Source organism: Parasteatoda tepidariorum, chromosome X1 (assembly GCF_043381705.1).
Source record: "Parasteatoda tepidariorum isolate YZ-2023 chromosome X1, CAS_Ptep_4.0, whole genome shotgun sequence".
Classification (NCBI taxonomy): Eukaryota; Metazoa; Arthropoda; class Arachnida; order Araneae; family Theridiidae; genus Parasteatoda; species Parasteatoda tepidariorum.
In genome coordinates this window covers 71,909,303-71,929,919 of record NC_092214.1, presented here as the reverse complement: position 1 = coordinate 71,929,919, position 20,617 = coordinate 71,909,303, and the positions used below count along the sequence as shown (strand labels likewise).

The 20,617-nt window shown below is 26.8% G+C and overlaps 1 long non-coding RNA gene across 1 annotated transcript; it reads right to left on the bottom strand.

Moving 5' to 3' along the window:
- Nucleotides 1-1,398: 1,398 nt before the first annotated feature.
- LOC122269098 (uncharacterized) lies at nucleotides 1,399-17,824 on the bottom strand. The gene is made up of 3 exons (XR_011638291.1): nucleotides 17,655-17,824; nucleotides 14,625-14,814; nucleotides 1,399-6,493 (listed from the first exon to the last, which is right to left on the bottom strand). It is a non-coding gene; the product is annotated as an uncharacterized lncRNA (long non-coding RNA).
- Between the last annotated feature and the right edge of the window lie 2,793 nt (nucleotides 17,825-20,617).

Here is a 20,617-nt window from a genome sequence, read left to right as displayed (position 1 = left end):
TATGGTGCTAGATGGAACCCATATTTGCCTGTTCTTTTCTTACTGGTTATTGTTAACTTTTAAAAAAAAACTTTTTTCAATAAGTGAATTAAGAAATTGATTTTTTAGCCATAATAACTCAAAAATGGTATTAGATAAAAAGCTGATAAATATAATCTATTTTTGAATTTACCATTTGAAAGAGAGTTAATGTAGAATTACATTAAGATTACGTAAAAAATAAGTTTAAATTTGGCTCAAATCACATGAAATAAAACAAGATAAAGTAGATAACAAAACTTCAAGTTTAAAAAAATAATAATTACAATCAAAAGCTTTGTGGAAAAAAAGTTAAATTAAAACTTTTGTAAACATCAGCTACAGCAAGATCTTTAAGGAACCTATTTTCACATTTAAAATACTCTTATTTAATGGTGTGGCAGGAAAAAATGTTCTATTCATACAGTTGAACATATGCTTTTAAACCCAAAATTTTACTCTTAACCTTTTTTGATAAGACTTTTTAGTTTACTTTGGTATCATTTGCATATTTAAAATAAATTTATGATACAAGCAAGTATCTTTAAGTTTGAATTATTATGATAAAATAACCAGATACAAAATTAGATTTATTATTTTTTGGGATGTTTTGCATCGTCTTATTGAGTAAACTAATCATTCTCAAAATATTTTTACCTCATGTTAGTTTTCATTGTAAAAATTATCCGGTTCTGCATCCATTAATTTAAGTCATGAAAGATGCTATTTTTAATAACTATACTTTAAAAAAAATTAAAAATACATGATACAAGTAAATATGTGCAAATTGACTGAAATTACCCAACACAATTTATAGCACAAATGACTTCATATAAGCAGTAAAAAAGATTATCTACACTAAAGATCTATGACATGGGTTGGTAAACTGTAACTATTTTTGCGAATTGAGATTGCCTTCGATTTGGACTTAAAGTGAGCAAACAACGTTATAGAACAATTTGCAGACTATTGGCCTACATAAAGTAAAGTAAAAATCTGAACAATGTGTAGCTTTATATAAGATCGCAGTATAGGTAGAACAAACCTAAAATAATAAGTTTAATTCAGCTTTGTAGCTTATTTATATCATGACATCATTTAAAGAATTTGCGTAAAACAAGCAAAATAGTAACAAAAACATTTAGGAGGAATATAAGGGATACAGCTGCACAGCTACCTTTTCTTTGAATTAAACTGCTTTACTTCTTAAACTTTTGCTAAACCAAATAGATTTATTGAGATTAAAATATTCTTAAAAGAAATTGTATCACCATAAAGTAAAAATAAATAGGAATAGAAAATTAATCATTCTTATTTAAAACTGAACACATGATTGTCTGAAGTCATGCTTATTTAAAATAAAAGACAATGATTTAAAAATAAAAACAAAAGATTTTATTAAAAATTCTAAGTCAATCACAGAACTTTACAATATAAAAAAATAAAGAAACTTACCAAAAAGTTTAGAAAAAAAAAAAGAATTTCTCCAAGATCCTAGTTTGAAAAGATATTTCAAAACTCGCATTTTTTAATCACAACCTTTTATTTTTGCAAAGTAAAACATAATTATTGAGTGAATTATAAAAAATATAAAAAAACAGAACAAAATATTTTAATTATTATTTAAAACATTTAAAAAAGTAAAAAAGGCCAAAATAACAAAAATTATAAATTATTTAATAATTCTCCAAACCAAACATTGGAAAATACAATTCTAAACTTTTAAGTAAAATTATTAAATTAACAATCAACTGAATTGATATTTAGAAAAATAATCTAATATTGTTTTAAAATAAGAATTGCTATTACTTTTCAATTATCATTAATAATTTTATGCATTTCCTAAAAATAGTTAATATAAACAAAAAATATTTATTTATATATAAAGAATGCAAATCTATGTTACACAACGAACTTGTAATTTAGAAAAACATTATCCCATTGGAAATAAAGCTAAGACATAAATTAAGTCACAAAACAGACATACTTCAGTCAAAACCTTTTGTCAGGGAGGTATAGAAGGAATATTACTAACAAGTTTCAACAAGGAAAAAATGGTTGAATTAATAGAAGACTGAAGACAAGTTTGAACAAGAGAATCAAGCAAAAGGAAGAATGATAAGAAACAGGTATGGTGGGGATATGAGGAGAACCTCCAGTATACAAGAAGTGGAAAATAAAAAGGTCATTAACCAATTAATTAGAATTTTTTTAAACATAGTAAAACCTCGCTACAACAATATTTTGGGAACAAAATAAATATATTGTTGTAGAGATATATATTGTTATATCGAGGGCTTACATAATTTGGGGACACAATAAGATTTTTTTTTAAATTTTAATGTTATATATGTATTAACAATGAATGTATTTATATATTATGCAAAAAATTAATTTGCAGAGTGTTAATTATGGTTAATTATTAAAAAACAATTGAAATAAATTCAGAAAATTGCAAACATACCTGAAAACAATTTTAATTGAAAGTAATCTGATATTTTTGTTGGTTCATTCACTTTTTTGACTGTCAAATCAACCAATAAAGTATGCATCGAGTCCAAAACACGAAAATATTTTTGACTTGTAAATGATGCTCCACCCACCCTCTACAGAGCAAACTCTCTTTCAGGTGTTAATGTGATACTTGTGGTCATTTGTGACTCATGATCAGCTTTTAACATCAAGGAAATGAATTCAGGTTTATATCTGTGACTTCTTAAGAGATAAGGGAGGCAATGCCAAGAATGGAAGCTCTTGGGATGGTCAGAAGTAAGTCTTCTCTTGGCAGAAAAGATGGAAAAAATGGCAAAAGATTATAAATAAGATTTTTCACATTATTTGAAAAGCAATAATAATTTTGAAAAAAAATAGTTTTACAGAGGTTTATTGCTTCAGAGAATATTGTAATATTGAGAGGAGCATGAAATTAATTCATATGCAAGTTAGTCGAGACCACAAAACACTATCGCAATAAAGGGAGTTGTTGTATTGGATATCGTAGTAGCAAGAGTTCACTGTATAAAATGCTTCCCAGATATCAATGTCAGTGATTCAAAAGCAGTGTTGAATAATTTTAAGAGAAGAAAACTTAAACCTATGATTAGAATTCCAGCTATCTGGGGAGATTGTTTAATATATAAATTTTGAAAATGTCTGTAATTTTCTTTAAATTAAAGTTTAAGGGATAGTTCAGTTTGTTCAACATACACAAGACCATACTGACAAGAAATTCCATAAATACCCTACCTATAAATATCGGCTATAGGTTTTGAGGTTAGAGAAATTCAATTTGTTTACATGGTTTTCTAACTCCAAATGAGCAACATGTGTAAATTAAAATAAAATGAATTTCGAAACATCAGAAAAGAATGTAAAGATAGAAGTGTAATTAACTAAATAATTAGAAGTTCTGCTACCACCGCACTCACTTCCCATCCCCTATTGGTAAAACCACTTTTTTGTAGCAACTTGTTTGTTAATCTGCACTTCTCTTTTTACCCTTTTTTTTAGGTTAACTTATAAAAGTCTTAGAAAAACACTCCTTGATAAATCTGATTTTCAGTGGTGAACATATAAGACAGATGGAATAAATTATAAAGATTTTGCACCATTTTATTACAATAGGATAAATTTGGTTCTTGATAATGGAGGTCAACATACAAATGTGGTCAATGTGACAGGTTTTACTATATTAAAGTTTAGAACTGCTACTAATCCAAAAAAAGATGAAAAACTGATATGAACATTTCATTTCCACCTTTCTTTCAGGAGAAGTAAACTCACTGTGGGTACCACTAATTATTAACAAGTAAAACATGTATATCATCTATATGTGCATCAACAGTGTAAATAAGTAGTGGTAATTTCAAATAGCTTACTTTTCCCAAAAAATAAGGACTGAGGAAATGTTCTTACTACCAGTTTATTTCTTTAAAAACTTTTCCAGAAAAGTAACAACCCTGTAAATTATATAATTAATCAATACACAATATGGCTAAAATTTTCGTTGATTTTGACAAAATAAAAATTGATCAATGAACAATCAGTAAAAGTTAATTTTAAATTTGAAAAACCACTGAGTTTAACAATTTGGACATTATGTATATTTCAATAAGTGAAAACAACATATGATTATGTTTTAGGAGATAACTAGCTTATAATTGTTAAAATATGTATATATTTTGGTATTAAAATATTATAAAAGAATAACAACAACAATAGAAAAGCAGTAAAGTGTTGCATTTAAAGGAAAATAATATAGCATTTTAGAAAAAATTTAAATGAAACATTTAAGATGAATTATATATATTGCACTGCTACTAGATGATATATATCAAAATAAACTTTTAATTGACATTCAATGATGACCACACAACTTTTGCAATACAAAAACAAGCTTATTGTTTCAGTAATAAAATAAAAAATGCAAAAAGAAGGAGAGCTGAAACTTGTAACTAACATGAAATCAAAACCATTGTATCACTCTTTAAAAATGTTATATTAAACTTCAATTAAGAAAAATATGAGAGATTTAAAGTAATAATATCATAGTTAAAATATCTAGTATTTAAATGCACATGGCACTAATAATATTTAATTTTCATACATATCTTCATCAATTTACTTGAATTTTTAGAAGGCAAAGGGGAGTTGATGTGAACAGCTGTGCTATTTCCGATATTCATTGCTCAAATTTTCTCCAAACATTTTTGTGGGCAGGTAAAACTGTATTACAATTTTATCATGACATGCTTGATTGTTTAGAAAAAAAATTAAAAAAAAAAGCAAGGTTTCTATTTTTTAAAGAATAACTCTTTATTAAAGAGAGTGAGAAAAGAACAAAAAGTCTGAAAATACTCATCAACTCAACCATGAAAAAATAAATAAATAATGTGAAAATAATTGCACAAAAAGAAAACATTTAAATTATTTACATCCTTACTTAGAAGTTTTTTTTAACTACAGATGTACATTGACAGTCCAACAAATTGTTAAGCTTTATATATAAATTATGATTATTAAAGAGAATGAAATAATAAAAATATAAAACAACAAAATAATGTAGAAATATTAAGACAAAAGTAGACATTTAACACAGCATTTTTTTTTTCACTATTTTCTCTCTGGAAAATTTCATTGCACTTTTTAATATTTGTATACAAATGCTGTAATCGACAAATAAGTTCAGAAAGTTGGAAATTCTGCCAAAAATTGGAAGAATTTCATGTGTGCATAAAAAAAAATTTGTAAGAAATTTCAAGAAAAAACTGAACATAATATTACTGAAACTTCATTAGTAATACATATGCCGTTATATTTTCAATCAAATATGTTAAAAAATAAAGATGTAGCTATTTTTGTGTGAGCATAAAAATGCCATCAAATGTTTGTCAAAGCATATTTCACCCATTTAATTAATATTTTCATATTTTATAAATGTTTAGCAAAAGCATGTGTTTGAAAAAACAATTCCAAAAGAAATTTTGCTGCAACTACTACTGATGAATACTAAAAAAATAGGAACTTTAACTATTCTACCAAATTTATAAATATAATAATAAATATTAATAAATATAAATAAACTAAATATTGAAGAAATCAAAGACAGAAACAGTTCATTTTGGAAACAGTTGAAACTATTAAGGTCAGGGATGATACAAGCACCCAATAGTAAGGAAGGACAAAAATGTTTTTAAAAAAAATCATTAGAAATTACTGCTTAATTTTACTAGATTTAAAGGGCAATGGAGATGAGTGTTCACAGTCTGACAAAGGATACTCTAAAGATATAAATTCTGTTTCCTCAATAATGTTTGGGGCCTCAATAATAATCTATTAAAAAAATTATCACAATCAAAAATATCATTCACCGGGCATTTAAGTCAATTCAGTAGTTGAAAATTAATGATAAAAAAAGATTTTATTGTTTCAGTAACTTGTTCGACTCTAAAAATAAGGAAAGACAGTTCATCATTAAAATGTTAAATAATATAATTCTTTCAAAACCATATTTTTGGGCCAATTTCATTACTTTCTTGTGTTTCACAACAAGCATTGAAATTCTCTTTTTTTTATTATTTTTTTTCCTTTAAATAATTTGAATATCCATTAAATTTCTGCATATACTGATTTATTTAGGCTTTGTAAGTTATAATTCCCAATATAATAAAATATAATAATGTGTATATGCAAGATATAATAATAATATCTTGCATACACATAAGGTACTTTGAGCAAATACTAAGTTAACCGAGCAGTTAAGCATGAAATATATTTGGATTTTTATTACTCTTTCTAATTAATAGCTGGATGGTTACACAATGTTTGATTGTAAAGAAAATACAGTCGTCAGTGCTTACTTTCTTTTTCAATCTTACTAATGTTAACAGGAAAGTTATTTTGCAATGATGGAAGAAATTGATACACTAATTGTTGACCTTGAACTTTTGCTATTATACCTTGCCGATAATAATACCTGCAAAATTCCTATTTAATTACTACAAATTGAAAGGTAAGATACTTAAAAAATATAACATAACATATGAGTTTTATCAACAACATATATCTAATTAAATATTCAACATGAAATTTTAAGACAAATATTATTCAAAATTAATATATTTAAATACTGAACAAAACACAGTTCAATTTTAAAGAAGGTGAAATAAAGCAGTTTTTACAGATTTTGTAATATTTTTACTTATTAATTCAAATAATTACATGTAACACACATAGAATAAAATATAAGTATGATATGAATAGCCGTTGTAAGTTGTAGTGTGTTAAATAAAATAAGAAAAAATTAATTAATAAAAAATTTGCAACGTTCTACTTCAAACAGTGGCTCAACAATAGGGGCCCTTAAAAGGGTACATGAATCTCAGGCAATAATCAATTGACTCTTTTGAAAAAAAAGTAGCTGTTTATTTTTTTTTTACCATATGATGAACAGAAATATGTAACAAAAAAATACCGCATAACCTTGAATATCTGGATATTTTGGAAGGTCTGAATTACTGAAAATTCAGCATTTTAGATTTTCTAATTTTAAGCTCCCAGAGTTGAAGTTACAGGCCCAAAAGTATAAAAAAAGAATTTGGTTTTTGTTCATTCTTTTAACAGAAAGTCTACAATTTTCCACATGATCTTGACAACCTCGATATTTCAATACTATATAACTACAAACAAATTTTGAGTCGCTATAGAGAAATTTTTTAATACTCTCCAATCCAGAATTTAGAAATTTACGTAGTCTTCAGAGATGCCAACTTACTCCGGACAGCAAATAAGTATTTTAAAGTGGTAGTTTATCAATTGTTATTGTTGGTTTAATAAATTTAATTTAGAAGATTTTTATCCACCACTATTTCTAAATAATTTGTAGGCTTATATAATTCACCACTTTTTATAGTTTTGTCATGCTATAACTCTTAAAAAGCACGCGAAAATAGTCATATATTTGCAAAATTTACTTTGTAGTTATTTACCGTTTTTTTTAATTATATTGGTGTGTCCGGAGCAGTTGGCATGTCAGAGTCTTGTCGTTTGGTTTTTCGGCAGCTATGATGATGCATTTCTTTATGGTACTTAAATCTTTCTATTTTTAATATTATATTATTGTTGCACATGATTTCAAATCACTAATGGGATTAACTTTTTGACTTGCAATTTGTGATGATTTCATCATAATTTCATGTGGTTTTTACTATTGTTTTTTCGGCAATTATTGCTTAGATTTTCACATAGTTTTTAAAATTGATTTTTTTACATAATTATATTAGAACTCACAAATTAGAATAAATGCAATCAGAATCAGATACCTAATCAGAACTTTTACATAACCCAGGTATGTTGAACATTGGAATTTTTTAGCGAGGAGAAATATGCTGTAACATTTCAAAAATCAAGCTTTTTATAAAATATTAAATTTTTTAAACCGTCTCAGTATTATAATTTACTACACCAATACAATGATTCCTTTTAAATTGCGTGAAAGCACATAGTGTGAATAGGAATTCCTATGTATTGATGAAAAGAAATTATTTAATCACATAATTCGTGTGAAACAATTCAAAAGCATGGAAAAAGCAATAGTTTCAAAGAATATCACCCTAACTGTTCAATAGTGATCTTACATAATCAAAGTCTACTACAATGGTTCCCAAATAGAGGGGACATCCCCATTAGATAAGAATTTCATATTTTCAAGAAAGGAATGAGTTTAGTCTGATTACACTTGATTTTTGCAGCAACACACAAAATAAATTTAGGGTATGATTTTCTGAACTCTGATATGAATTTAAAATTAAATCTAATCCATCTAGTTAGTCTGTTGAAAAAGTTCCAGAAGTATAGTTTGATAAATTTCTTGCACTGAAAAATAATCCCCCAGCAGAAGACACATTCAAAGAGAAATCAGTCACTAAAAATTGGTCAAAAAGCTATCAAAACATTGTTTCCACTTTTATTGACTTATCATTGTGCACCAGGCTGCTTGATTATATTACAAATAAAAATGACTTAAAGAAATAGATTAATAGTGAAACCTTAAGTGCTAATCCCTGCATTGTCCGATATAAGGATTAGAAAACAAAAAAGTTACAGGCATCCTACTAAACAAAAATAGGCTAATAACACATTGGTTCGTTATACTAATAATATTTTCTAATAATTGAATTGTTATTTTTCATACTTAAATTATTTTTTTGTTAACATAAAAACAAAACTATGGAAACATTGGTATATCAAAACAGGGTTATCAAATTTTTAAAAGGAGTTATGAAATAATCAAAATCTGAAGGAATGTAATAAATATGTTTTCAGATTTAGAACAGGAAAATGAGTTTATAGTAATAGTGAAAAGGTGAGAATGAATCAAAATAGAATACTGGTCTATTGTATGCATTAATCCTTATTTCTTGTTTTAGCACACTGTTTTTTTAAACTTTGAAGCACTTCTTAAAAAAAGTTTAAATGGGTGTATTATTAACAAAATAGTAAAAATTTACGTAAAAAAAACTTTTTAAGTAAGCATTGAATTTTTTTAAAAAAAATATTCAAATGCAACATTTTAACTGGGAATTGCGTCTAATCTTCAAGGAACCCTTAAAAAGTGAATAACAGACATTAAAATAGAAAAATACAAAATTCTTTAAATCCAAAATACATTTACCTTTGATTTCAAAAAAATTTTAATGTCTACAATCAATGTTTAGTTGTTAATTATGACCATTTGCTTTTAGAGTAAAATACTTTTGCATTGCTTCCATTTTAACTTGTTGCAGTATAGGAATGTTTCAGATGGGAATTAGGTGAGAAGACATTGCTATCTATTCAAAAACTTGAATATTTTAAATGACAGTCAGTATTTTGTTGATTTAGCAGTGTACCTTATATTTCTGCAAACTTATGATCTATATTGGAAACTGAGGGTAATGAGAAAAATTTGTAATATTTTAATATACTTTAAGCTCTTCTTTGTTTCTTGTCAAGCACGTAGGTATAACTTTTCCATGGGGCTGTTCAGAAATTCAAAATTATTAAATTGAAGTAAGGTTAAATTTAAAATTGTGGTCTAATACTAATGCTCTCTCTATATATTTTAAATATACATTGGTTGCCCTTGAATATTTAAAATTTAGTAGTGCATTAATAAATTTAAAACTAAACTTCAACCTTACAGCCCAGTAATGTTAGACTTTTTCGTTATAGAAAAATAATAACTAAGCTTTTTTTCCCATAGAAAGCTTTGTTATATAATTATAAATGATACTCAAAAAACTCCCCAACTTTCCTCTGTACACTTTTCCTTTTTAATGGGCGAATAAAATATTTTCTTGACACGCAGGTGAGGCATATTTTCTAACATATGTTTTTCCACTGAATTGCATGAGACCAGACCAATCCTGAGACAATTGAAATAATAGTTTAGAAGTTATAAGGATTTCTTGTATATAAAGCACAAATTTGTACTTATACCTATTTACGCACCTGATCTTGCTATTTAAGCAAGACATTGTTTCTTATGTATTCAATTGCTATGTATTACATTATTACTATGTACACTTTTACAGAAATGAGACTATGCACGAGTTAATAGAACAAGAACTTCAAAAGGTGCAAGAGTTTTTATGAATAAGCAGTACTTCTTTTAACATGACTTATGCATACAATTTAAATTAATATCAAATAATTATCTGAACATGTAATGTAAATTTTCCAATGTTATTTACCACGCTAAATTATATAAGATCAATTACAAGACGATCAGATATATAGTTTAAAAGTTTTAAGCACTTTATGTACAAAAAAATAAAATTTTGTACTTGCACTTATTTACATATCTTACATAGCTATACAGACAAGTGAGGTATTGCTTCCTATGCATTTTTTTTTGTTCAATCGAATAAGACCAAAAAAGAATCAAAAAGGCATATATTTCAAAAGTTAAAAGGATTTTTTTATGCATACAAAATGTATTACCTTTGAATGGCACTTATTATGAAGAAAATCTCGTAACTACAAAACAACTTATTTAAATTCGAATTATATCTCATTCAATTTTGTAAAAAAATTTCATCGGAAAATGTACCTTACATGTTAATATAGTCCCTAGATAGCAAAGTAAAAAGTGTGAACCATGACAAATATAGCTCTTTTTATGCATAAAACGACTTGCAACTCTTAAACTATTCGTCTCATTGACTCATGTACAGTCTCATTAGATCCAACTTAAAATAATACAAAAGTAACTTTAGTCTGAAATTTGTATTTTAATAAAGCAAGCAGGCTTTTATTAATTTTTTATTATTGAACTGAATTGACTATGGAAGCCAGTGTGTGTTCTAATCATTCCTTGGATGCCTTCTTGAAAAATTTCACAGTCAAAAATTTTGCTTTTGTAAGTCCTTTGACACGAATTAAGCATGAGATTTATTTTATGCTTTATTGTCCCCTCCAAAAAAAAAGAATTTATGTTTACTTTGAGCCAATTCAACGACGATATCCTTTTAACAATAATTCGCCTCCTCCCCGTGGATATTAATGGAATCTATTTCTAACAATACTAACTTCACAGAGTATTTTGTATTGAATCATGGTAAAGTTTCTATCCCGAGCTATTTACAACTTCTTCAATCTTAAAAAACACTTTTGAATCGATAAAAAATGTTCAAACACGATTCTAAAGAAGATGACATGTGGGTGTTTTAAGGGACAGCCTCCAGACATGGACACGTACCTAGATTAAGAAAATCCCTGTAAAATATCATTGATATTTTCACTTATGTACAAAGAAACTGAAGTAGGAACAAAATATGAGATAAAAACAATAATTTTATTTAACGCCAATCTTCCTAATTCACTTGATTACTTTACGATAAAGTAAGGTATATTGATTTTAAAGCTGCATGAATAATAAAAGAGTATTATTTAAAATAAGTATGAAAGTGAATAAAAAATTTTTCTAATAGTCCACACTTTTAATAAAAATTTGTATGAAAAATGCTTTTTTAATTTTGTTAGCAATTACAATTACTAAATTATAGTTGTGTGAGATATAAAAACAAATGTTGAGAACTAAATTATTGTGTTAAGAAAACAATAAAAGTTAAAGATAAAATATAGTAAAAGAACATTTTAATGATGTTATTTCAAACGCCATCTACTGAAGCACTTTTGTCCATCGTAGAGTTTACCTTTTTCAGATAGTTATGTGTCCCACAAGCAATTAACATTAGCTACTTTCTTCTTTTTATTTCGCTTGATTTCTCCATTATTTTAATACTGGACATAGTTTATAACTCCTTTTGATTGCTTTTCTTTGAATACGTAATGAAAGTTGCATTTAGAGCAGTATAGACACTTTCATCTCTAGTGATATTCTTTACATTTAGCAAAAGCATGATTGCTGTAATCTAGACATCAATGTATGAAAATTTTACAAGAATTTTAAAGAGGATGAATATATTGTAGGTTTCAGATTTGCATATTTCTTTCTCTCTCTTCATAATTTACAGATTTAATTCGTCTGAAGAACATAATTTTCAGAAAGAGTAATACTGATAATAATACTGTTTTAAATTTGAAAAATTGGATTTTTTATAAAACAACTTTTGCTTCTTTATAAGTTTCCAATATAAATTAAAAATAGATGTTATATAAAAGGTGCTTATTTTAAGCACTGTTTTTCAATATCTTACATCTCTTTTTTTTTTCTTCCTTTCGTCTACTTTTCTTAATATGACTATCTTATTAGAAATAAGAAAAAATAATCAATTGTGACTAATTAAATCTTTCTTTACAATCAATCTTCAGTTCAAAATCCGATATTCAAGTTCAAATTTAAAATGCTTAAAATGTAGGGATGTATTTATAAAAGAAAAAAAAAAACACTTCACTTCTAAGCTTTATCCTAATCTTAAATTTCATTGCAACTCAATTTCAATGACCATAAAACTGACTTTAAAATAACTTATTTCCTTTAATTTATTAACTTCCTTCTTACTTTTTTAAATAACTCAAATGGTTTTATTTCATATATATTATGTAAAAGTATTTAAATTGGAGCAGATTTTCAGTTGTCAACCTGAAACTAATTGTTGTATATTTATGACTTAATTGATCGAAAACAAATTTGTTTCATTTTCTTAATCATATGTTTAGAGTTACTGCTTTTATAAAATTTAAGTACCTTTTATTAATAATAGTTATTTTCGAATAAATATAACAGTGTAACGATTATAAAAACCAAAGTTAGAACTAATTTCTAAAATAAATTGGCATTTGAAAAATCCAATCCAATTTTATCCGTTACAAACACTACTTAATTTAATAAGTTATAAACTATTTTCACAACTAGTGTCATGATTTAAATGTAGGTATGGAAATTATTAATAAAAATTTAATAAAATGTTAATGAAAGGTTATGAAGAAAAAAAAAGAAATATTCCACTAAATTAAAATAAAAATATATTTAATAAATATACGATAAGTTCTGAAGACAGCCATAAAGATTGAACAAAACTTGAGCACATCTTAGTAAACATTGCATGACTAAATGTCAAGAAAGAGTTCGATTTGAGAGTCACCCCCTTTTTAAACTTACCTATTAGTTAGAACCACACTTGTAGCATCCTCCATCCACTGTTTACAGCTTTTTTCAATCCCAAAAATGCTCCCACAAAATTCTAGGAAATATTCCCTATGAAGCATTTATAACCACATTCAAACAAACAAGTTATCTTCTCTTACAACCTACACCCATAAATATCAAGATATGAATAGATAAGCAGGGTAATTTGAAGCTGTGGACATTTTTCCATACTAAAGAATGAGTACAAGGAGGGGTGAATTGGTTTTGTCATGTGGTAAAATGAATTTTAAGATGGCATTTTCTAACTAATAAAAACTTTAAAGGAGGCAGAAATTTTTTTAAAAAATATTTTTTTTAAAAAAATGAGTAAATTGAGAAAATGTTAAAAATTGCCTTTTTTACAATGGGGGTTGAACCCCCTAAACCCCTCCCTTACCTTCGTCCTTGTTTCTTGTACAGAGGCAAGATAAGATTTTTCCAATCAAAGAAAGCTCATCCCAAACTGTCCTCTGACGTTCTTGCAACTAAATAGAGTTATTTGCTGATTTTGTAGGTGCTTTTCAAAGCTTTATTTGATTATATGGATAATTTATATAAAATTTTTACATTGCTTGAAACCACAATATTTTTCAGTAGCTAAATTGAAAACCATTGAAAAAGAACTGGGAACTTAAATTAACTAACACCAGAGTATTATAGCATAAATACTGAATAATTAAAATTAAAAAAATTACCCACACTATTGTGAAATCGAAATGTTTGAGACGTATGAATGCAAAAAACGTAATTAGAGAGACTATGTATTTTGTTTCATATAAAAAAAATAGATTTAAAAATCTAATTTTGAAAACATTTAAAATCAATTTATTGAAATAAAATTTTTCAAAAAGTATGCTTAATAAAGGAAATATAGGTAGTAAATAAACTCTGCGCATTCTAATGCTTAAGTATAGGAATTAGTTACTTGTGTGCCTCTTTCTTACCGCTTGCTTTCTCAGTGTGTGTGGCCTGCCTAAGAAATGAAATTAAGAACATGTTCAAGAGATACATTTGAAGGATACTTTGAAAATCACAACTGAAATTAATTTACAACATATATTTATTCCTTCATTAAACAGAAACAATGTTAAACTACACATTTAGTTTGAAATGCTAATGTACCTGTACTATGCTTAGTGTCTCAGAATCAATCAGCAAATTTATACTGAGTTTTTTGTTTACGTAAAAACACTAGTGAAGGTATTAAGTCAAAACCTTTGCTCATCCCAATCTCCCGATCATTATATCACAATTATTATCTGTGTGAAAATAAGTACAACTCAAACACCACTTTTGTAGTTATTGCGGATGATGGAAAGAAAAAACCATTCCTCAAAGAATGCAGCAGAGTAGAAAACAAATAAATTCCATACATACTATAAAATAATGTGATATAAACATTGAAAAAAATAGGTATTATTTAAAAACCACTTATGGAATATTCAATATGAATACATGGAAATATATATCTTACCTAAGTGCTCTTGACATATTATCATAAGTCATATATGGATTATTTTTATGAAGACCCCACATTTTTGAGACAGCTTTTGAATCTACAATTTTAAACTTGCCTTCTTCTTTATGGACCCATTTAATTAAGTGAGGATACTTTTCATCTTTTAACAGTAGTGATAAAAATTCCCATAAATATGTAATATTTCCTAAAAAGAAAACTTAATCAATATTTCAAAATTATTGACAAAGGTAATTAAAACAGTCAGTAAGATCGAAATATATATACATATATATCTAAAGATAATGAATGCAATTACTAATAAGTACAAAACTAAAAGTAAAATAGCTCTAAAAATAAAAAACATAAACAAAATAATTTAAATATATTAAGCAGTAATATAAATTAGTTAAAACAAACAATAACAAAAAAAATAATAATTTTGAAATACCCTATTTTCTCAAATAGGGTACTTACCAGTTATAAAATTAAACAGTTTCTTTAAATTTAGGTCATACCTTAGCAATAAATAAAGCATAAAATACAGACAGCCTAGACAGATATAAAAAATACTGGGTTTGCAACTAAGCTTCCACATGTTAATTTGCAGATCATTAAAATCAAATGTCAAGTTAAGAAATATGAGCATTTTTGACACTTCCTTCTTCAAGCTTTTAATCAAGATTTGAAGGCCACAAAAGTCGATTTGACACTTATTCTGTGTATGGAGAGATGTGATATGGTGATAGCTTAAAGAACAGCTTGTGATTTGTATGCAAAGTTGAAAAAGAAAAATTGTGACCTTAAAGATGCACCTTGTTCTTATTTTATAGTTAAATTCCAGGAAGTGCAATTAAACCAACTTTTGCAGAAAAATTTGTATCAAACGTCAAGTGAAACTGCCAGATAAAATGCTTAAATTTTAACTCCTTTAAAGTTGCTAAAAACCCCTGAATTTCAAACATTTAAAAAAAATGGTAGAAACTTAGTTGTTCACCTAATACATGAATAATAAAATTTAAAACACATTTTAATAACATCTTACTTTACATAAAAATGATACTTTACAAATCACACAAAAGTAATAAACATAATTCTAAAAATTAGGTTTTAATAAGAAAACTAAATTACTTTAAAAAATTGCGACAAAATTTTCAATCCAAAATATGAAATCTATAATTTGAAGATAATAAAACATAAAAAGACTATAAATGTAAGATCATAAAAATACAATTCTGATATAATAGCCACCTAATAAAACCTTTTTACTTCAATATTTGAAAAGGTATTTCAACATTATAGAAGCATGTTTCAGTTTAATATCAAGGAGAAAAAAAATTGTGTAAAGTTTTTAAACATTTAAAGACTTCATAAATGTATTTCTCAATTCATAAACTAATATAATAATTTACTAGAAAAAGTCTGAACATTTTCAGATAATTGTTTTCCCAGTTGATCAAATTTTATTTACTTGATTTCTGAGGAATGAATAACTTACTTTTATTTTACGAAAGAATATTTTATGAAGCCATTAATCTTAAAAACCTGAAAAGATATACTTAAAAAAAAGGGGGGAAATTTCTGTGTCCCGATTTACGTCAAAATAATTGCCAAATCCTTGTGACTTCTAGGCAATGTTTTGCAAGAAACTAAAAACAGAAAAACATCACAGAAGAAGACCAACTTGAAGGGTATAACTTGCAGTCAGTTTGAAGCAAACCTCTACAGATTTTTTATCTTAAATTTACAAGTTCAAAATACTTTTGGTGCTTTGCCCTTTATGCTTGGTTTGACAGATCAAAATACCACATTATCCCAAAAAAATCTTCAGTAGCTTTACTGTAAAATCTATTTCTATAAGGGTACCTATTTATGTCAACTGAAATCGCCAAGTGTTATTGCTCAGTTGCTGTAAATACAGTGGCTTGCTTAAAAATGACTACAAGTTTTCTTACAAATTTGCCCTACGCTGTGAAGTTTTTTGTTAGTTTCTACTGTGCCCCAAAAACTTATCGATTATATTAGCACAGACATCCATACAAAAATCTCCTATTATTTAAACCTTTGAAAACACAATTAAATTATTTTCAAATTGCTTGCCTCTTCAAGGGATGGTGCTCACCCCTACTTTACGCAGCAAAATGAACAAAACATTTCTCACACTATTTAAAAATTCACTGAATAAGCATACCAAAAGTAATAGTAACGGACTACTCATTTCTCTATAAGCAAATTTTAAAACAATTTACATCTTTATTGAAATCTCTCTTATTTCTTTTAATAAAACTCCATGATTTTTGTAATTTTAAAATGTTCATTGTTTCTAACATTTTATTTAATAAGCTCTTTTAACCTTCTATATGTGAGTCTTTTTTTTTCCTTCTGGTATTGCAAGCGTAAGGGAGATTTCAGTATCGTGATCCGTGGCAGAATTCTGCCAAGTCTTGGCAACTTCGGGCAGTGGCCCGCGAGAAACTGAAAAACATCACAGAAAGGGATCAATTCGAAATTTATGACTCATAGCCACCCCCGGGTAAACAATAACTTCTTTTTTTTTAAATTTGCAAGTACAAAATCTATTTGGCACATTGGCGATTGTAGTTAGCGCCACAGATCATGATACGGAAATATCCCCCAGTTGTATAAGATTATTTTAAATTACGTATTTAAAGGATTTCATATGCACTTCCTGTTTTCATGAAAAAAAGTTAATACAAAATTTATGGGCAACATATGTAAGAAAGAAATCTCGTTTTCTTAAATATGCGAAAAAAACTTAAGAAGAGGTTTTAAACTATTCCAAAAAGGTGATATTCAATCTTTAGCAAATTTTACATAAAAGAAAAACTTCAACTCAGATTAACAACTTCTTCCTAACACTTAGGAATAATTCAACAAAAATAATTGAACTTCATATCAATTTTTTGTCCTCAAATCAAAAAATAATTATAGCTTTAGTGGCTATATAAACATTATTTGTTGGTAAATTAAATGCCAACAAACAAGCGAAATATTAAATTTGATGATGCAAGAATTTGCGGTATTAACATGCATAACAATATGAAGTTAGTAGTTCGAAAAGATAGTTCGTGTCGTGGTCGTGTTGCTAAAGGTTAACACATTTCAAAGTTTAATGCGACAGTTTTAGTATAGCTTGTAGCTTACTTTAAATCGCAAAATTCGAGCGCTCCATTTGGGAAAATAATGATAACAACACTCAAATTAGCTAACTGGGGAGAAAAACTAGTTCAGTTACATGTAAGATTTTGTTAACGCAAGCTGTTTCAAATTGATATTAGTCTGTCATCAATTTTCATAGTTAATTAAATAGCTATTTCATTTGTGATTTGTTACTTGAAAAGTAAAAAATTTTAATTAAGTACGTATAGAAAGTTTTCCTTTTTTTTTTCTTCTTAATTTGGCTTTCTTTAATATTAACTGGTAACTGAGGGCAAAATTGGTGAATTGAGAATCTGTTACTGTAATTATGGTTCAAGTTTTATAAGTGAATCTTTCTAGGAAAATCAGTAGGCATATTTCCACAGCAAAGTTGAGGCATCTGTCAACGAAATAGACATTCTGATCATCTGGTTGTTCTGCTCTAGGGTTTCGTTATTTTTAATGCGGGTTAATGATAATTCCCTTCACCATAAAAACATAACAAGGACTGAATGGTTTTTTGAATGAGAATGGGAAGCAAATTACATTAGTAATTTGCATACAAATGTGATACTAAAAATTATTATTACATCGATAATTAAATTATATTGTATTAGTATAAAAACTTAAAGTTTAATTTATTTCAAATTGATTATCACCTTGAATAAACTCATAAATTAAGACAAGGCCCTGGGTAATCGTCCAATTCCCAGAGTCTGACTAAGGCAGGGGTATACCATAGAGTTGAAATACTGGGTAGAGAGAGTAGAATAACCCCCGACCCGTGGACAAGATAAAGTCACGTGACTGTAGCCCAAACTTGCCGTTCACTGTGAGACCGCTTCGATTCCCGTCCATTCGTTTAGCATTGCGATCGTCTGATGCAATTAACTGTCTGTCTTTTTAATTCAGAAATAAGAATGGTACAAAAGTCCTGAGCATTTTGCTGCACGGAGAAGTTTTCTAGGGACTGTCCGATAACATTTTACAAGAAAGGGCGACATTTTTTTTCCCTTTTTCTATTTTAAAATTGATTTTAAAATTTTTCCGATACTCAGTCATGCTCTGATAATCATGTTTTATTTGCTTTAATAATCAATTACGCTCGTTTTTGCTCACTTTTTTTGCATTTAACATAAGTTTTTATTGTTTCTTAAACTTTAAACTTATAATGTTTAAGTATATTTCAATATATATTCTATTTTTAGCTGAAATAGCTGCAAAGCTTTGTTGGCTTCCTTGGCGAGATACTTTAGCGCCAAGGAACAGTTGAGTAAACTTTCGGTTTTGTTTTAGTTCTCTTTAAATGTCGATATCATTTCTGTATATTCTGAAGATTTTGTATATCTTTACCTCTTGATTACTAAAACCCAATATTTATCTTGTTCTAAAATGTTTCCTTTAAATATATATATTTAAATAAAAAATATGGTACATAAGAAGTTGTGTTTTTTAAATTACATAGGAATGCTTAAAAACCAAATTATTTGTATATTCTTATATGTTTGATGAATAATTAAATTCTATGAAATATTTTTAGTATTTAAATATAAAATAGTGTATAGTAGTTTTAGTGTTAATTTTTAATAAAATTATATAATTCTGTTACTATACATAAAATGAATACAAATTATGTACTATTTAGAAAATAAATTAAGGTATATTTAATATAATCATTAAGTACTTGTTTATCTTCTTTTTATTTAAAAATAGTTGCTTTATTGGAAATACTTTATTTTACTAGTATATTAAAGCGTAGAATTAGTTTGATTTAGTGCAACAAATTTAGAAAACATAACATAGAAGTGGATAAGTTGTATAGGAGTAAATTAGTGCAGTAAATTAGCGCATGTTATGCATTGGTATGGAATAAACTGCTCAGACGGCCAAGGCTAACAGCTGGCTGTGGTGCAAAGATTTAGCATCGTGAACCTTTCTTGTAAAATTTCAACTGTTTTTACCTTTATCTAGATTGTATATATTTAATTTGCAGCTGGCTAAAAGATATAGTTTTAAATGCACTTACTATTTTTAAGAAAATTACATTTTTTATGGATGGGCATTGTAATTTTCTTAATGTCCATAAAATGATTATGGTTCTTTTATTTGTAAAGTAAAATATTTTTAACTGCTACTTTTTAAGATACTGGTTTTCTGCATAAAAATTATTAAATATACATTGACCTATAATAGTTGCATAAATTTACCTCATAAAAAGTTGCATAAATTGCAATTTCTATCACAAATAAAAGTAAGATATTTTAATTATAAGTTCGTCATTAGTTTCAATCTACATTTAGTACAAAGTAAAAATTCTAATTGCTTTCTCTTTTATTTAAGTATTTTTTGTTTAAATTTCGAAAGCTTTTCTACTAGTCTCTTTGTGTGTACAATTTAAACTTCCTAGTAATTTATGGAATTAGATTGTACATGAAATACAAAGTAAAATTTCTAATTAAACTCTTTTATTATTTTCTTTGATTAGTTTAATGCTTTTAATCTTATATTTTTCTCTATTCGGAGCTGAAAACTTTTATATTAGAATAAATATTTTATTTCATATTTAGACAAATTGTTGAGTATTAAGTTAAAATGCAACAGCAGTTTATTTTTGAAAATATCTATTTTAAGTGTCAGGAAAAAAAGAAGTCAAAATTCTAAATTAATAATGTAAATAATCTTTATTGTATAAATAATTTAATGTATTCAATATATAAATAAAATTCTAAACGTAATTAAATTTAATCAAAAATATGTTTTCTAACTAATCTGTTCTACTAAAAACGGGTTTTATTTTCCCCGAAGCTATTTTTCCCGAAATTTGATATTACCTCTCGAGCAGTCTCTTGGTG